We start from the raw sequence: 4,272 nt of genomic DNA, 5'->3' as shown, positions 1-4,272 counted from the left end.
GTTGTTTTATTTCGTTGGACACTTAAATTCGTGGATAAAGTCATCCAAGAAAACCACCAAAAAGTACTTACACAGTATATATGTTCGGGACCATATTAACATTTGGACCGTACGCGTATGGTCATTTTTTTCTTTTTCCATTTCTTTTAGATTCGTCTTTCTTGAATTTCTTCTAATTTCCAATTATTTTCATTTTACTGATGTGTTAATACTCTTATTCATTATATCTTACAAAAACAGTGGTTTCTGCATAAGAATGAGGGACAGCATATATCAATTGCTGTAATTCGTATAAAGAGGGGCATGAACTAATTAACATTACAACAGTAAAATTATTTTTGAAATGATAATGAAATTTATTTTACAAAAAAACCAAATTGAAACACCAAAATAAAGTGAAAAAGGAGGGTTCAACGCTCTAATTGCTAATGCGTATCCTTTGGAGGGTACCATTCCTAGTATGTTCATCTCTTCACAAAACATGCAACGGTCTGTAAAGAAATATTCCAAATCGTCTTCAGTATTATACCCAATAAAAGTGAGCAGACATACGGCCGCTTCGTCAACTAGCTGACGACTGCTTGTCAACAATACTGTTTGTATAATTCTATTGATGTGCCCGCAATTCAAAGTATTACTTAGAAGTTGCTTTTGGTGGTATCTCGACTTCTAAATAAAGAGGTTTTGTTTAAAGAAAGCTTTCAATCATGCATATTATTAAATCGTGTGATTACCATACATATGTAGAGCCACAGTCATCAACTATATATTTACATTACAATTGTAAACATATGATGTTCAAGGTTGTACATAATATTAGAATATTTGTTTGATTTCCAGATAATATTTCAACCTAACAGAAGATAATTTTAGTTCTTAATCTATATCAATTGAATGTCAACCTTGTTTCCCATATACTATAAATAAACTCATCATAGATACCAGGATTCAATTTTGTATTTACGCCGCGCGTTTCGTCTACAAAAGACTCTTCAGTGACGCTCGAAACCAAAAAAGTTAAAAAGGTCAAATACTCGTGATGGCGTCCGTTAAATTTACTTCAATATTTGGAACTCTTGGTTTAATAGCTTCCTTGTAAGCAGCAACCCTCTATCAAGGAAATCCTGATAGGAAATACAAGCCTGGGAATATTGTATCAATTAGGAGATATATACTCCGTATGCAGGCGTTGCTGGAATATAGGTACATGAAAATGGAAAGTTCACAATTCGGAAGCTGAAATCATCTTTTGTCGTAAAGTTTTATTTTCAACCGACCCTCATTGTCAATTTTGTTTTAACCGAACATCATTGCCAATTTCTAGATGTAGGTCAAGATATGAGGCAGACTTAAGTGTATCTGTTATATCCTTTATCTCTAGTTCGATGGGATAGATGCATTCAACGTAGTCACCAAATTTTGAATTATTTAGTGAGAGAACATCATCTATATAGCGGAAAGAAAGATAAAGGATATTGCTTACTTCCTATTTTTCTTCCTAAGAAGTTCCTGTTGAAGTCAGCCTCATAACAATAAAGAAACAAGTTGGCAAGAAGAGGGGCACAATTGGTTCCACTTGGAATGCCGACAGTTGAAAAACACGTCATCCAAACGTAACAATCAAGAAATCAAGAAATCAAGCATCTTGATAATGTCAGTTTCAGAGAATTTTTTGTTTGGATTAAAGTGATTCTTTACAAAGTAGGTTTTGTCCCTCCCAAAGACAAGATACTTGTATCTACGTCGTCCTTCTTTTTTTGTGAAACAAAGCAACACATGCTTCAATTTGTCTTTTAGTTTTGAATGGGGAATAGAAAAGTCAAATGTTTTAATACTATTGCAAGAAGAGAGAGTCTTAGATTGTATGTACTCTAAAAGATCTTTGGAAGTTTTTAGTATCCACATCTGATTCACGCCACCTCTAGAATAGGCAGTTTCACAATAACTTTGAAGCCCAGCTTTGATTGCTGATAAAATAGATGTTAATAACTTAGAAAGAGGTTTCGTGGAGCACTTGGTAGAAATTTTAGTTGAAATGATAGACATTTTTTGAGTGGGAACTCACTTTTGTCCAATTACTGTATAGTGGTAAATCTGGGTTCTTATAAAATATATACATCTAATGTATTTATTCTAAGAGATAATAAAATGGTTACATTATAAAATGACTACATTTATAGTGTTGAATTTTAGTGCTAATAATATGACTACAACATTTGGATCAATGCCACTGCTAGTAGACGTTTTGTATCTAGAAATATAACTAGCCTAATGGTCATAAATGTTTTGACATAAATTATAATTGACAACATCATTTTTTACATTTTCTGTCGCATACAATTAAATTGTTAGACATAATTTTTCCGTCCCAGGCATAGACAGCCTTAGCACAACTTTCGCCTTTTTTTAATGTTTTGTTTTCAATGATTGACTTCGTATTAGATTTTGTCTTTATACTGTTTTGATTCAAGAATCACTGATGATTCTTATGTAGATTCAAAGCAAATTTTGCTTGCTAAATTTTGGTGAGATTCGGACACAAGAGATTTTTACTCGTTTGTTGTGTTTTTTTTTACCCTTATCAATATTTTTATAAATTTTTACTTTATTGCGACAGTGTATAAACTATACGGTATGTACCATCAACTTAAAAAATTATCTTATTTGTCAATATGTCTTAACTATAAACAATTGTCATATAAGTAAGAGGGCTAGCTATCTGCAAAACCATATTCAACTCGAAAATATAACTTCTTTGGGAAACCCCTGCGCAAAGTCAGGTAGTGACATTCGTACCGTCGGTTTTCGAGGATATACTTCTTTGGTATCCAACTGTTGTGATTCGAGCATCAATGGTGAGTTTTTTTAAACTGAAACACAAGGCCGGTTTTCCAAATTATAAAACTTACATCTTTGATGTGTTTTTTAAATACTAAAGTAAATTACGATACCCGAATAAGTTTGATACAATCAAATAATCGTTATGCTTTTTGGGAATGTAACTAGTATATAATACTTATAATGCATTATCAAAAACACGGGAGTTAACATTTGAGCGGTACTTATTCATATGTCTACCATGCTACATCCGCACGGTCCATTTGAAAACCAAACATGATCAACATGTGTTTAGTCGATTGATATCAATTGTTGAATGCACAAAAAAAAAATCATTTGATGGAAATCTTCTTTTGTTTTCTAGAATGTTTCTATTAATTAAAAAACTTAATCGTTAGAACATTATTGAAAAGTAAATTCAGATATTGTTTCGACTATTACCTTCGGAAAAGCGTTTTATATAAGAATTCTATGATGACATAGATAAATATGAACAAGGCATATTGACATTACCAATCAAAGTTTTCTTGTCACATTAATCAGATTCAGAGTAATCGTAATCAAAGTTCTATGAATATTATTTAATAACTCTCAATCGGTTTACCCTTTTGAAATACTGGTGGATATTTACAAAGACGATTGACATCCATAGGTTTATCGATCCTATGAATATCTATGATAAGTCCATAATTGTCAGTTATTTTGTTTTCCGAATGCAAATTTCAAATAATATAATAAGCAGTGAAAGTGTAGACCGCATGGCAAAATAAATATGATTATACTTGTAAAATCGAAAAATGTAAATATTTTGTTCCTTTAACATCACTTTATGGCATACGTAGATTTTATCTGGTTTAAACCACGTGACTTTGTTATATATCTTACAGTACATTTATGTAATCTATACAACATAGTAAATTTCAGCGAAAATAGTTACCGATAGGCTAAAATCATGAATCGATGATAAAGACAAATCAAGGTAACAAAGACAAAATGCCGGAATCGATTCAACTCCAAAAGGACAGATTTTTTTTATTAATATACAAAAACAGTTTAGATGATTTTACGATTCAAATGTTTACCTTCAAAAGAGAAAAGTTGGAAATCCGAATCTTAAAAGAAAATTGCATGAAAACAGAGACTTTACATTGACTTGAGTTGTAGCTACGCTTTTGGGGAATTGCAGCTACTTGTAATCACTGTGAAAAAAACATTGGCAAGTATCGAAGTTCTTACCATTCGCCTGAAACTCACATAATTAAATTAAATTGAAGAAGGGCGAAAACAAAATATGTTTACAGATTTTAAACATGATATACAGTCCAAGAACTAGATACTAGTATTTGATGTCTAATAAACACTTTTCACATTTTTGATTTGTTGTTTTATATTTCGCCATATTGGGAGCGATCAATTCTATTTAGGTGTATTGGT

This window comes from Mytilus galloprovincialis, chromosome 6, assembly GCF_965363235.1.
Source record: "Mytilus galloprovincialis chromosome 6, xbMytGall1.hap1.1, whole genome shotgun sequence".
Classification (NCBI taxonomy): domain Eukaryota; kingdom Metazoa; phylum Mollusca; class Bivalvia; order Mytilida; family Mytilidae; genus Mytilus; species Mytilus galloprovincialis.
This window is presented reverse-complemented; position numbering follows the sequence as displayed.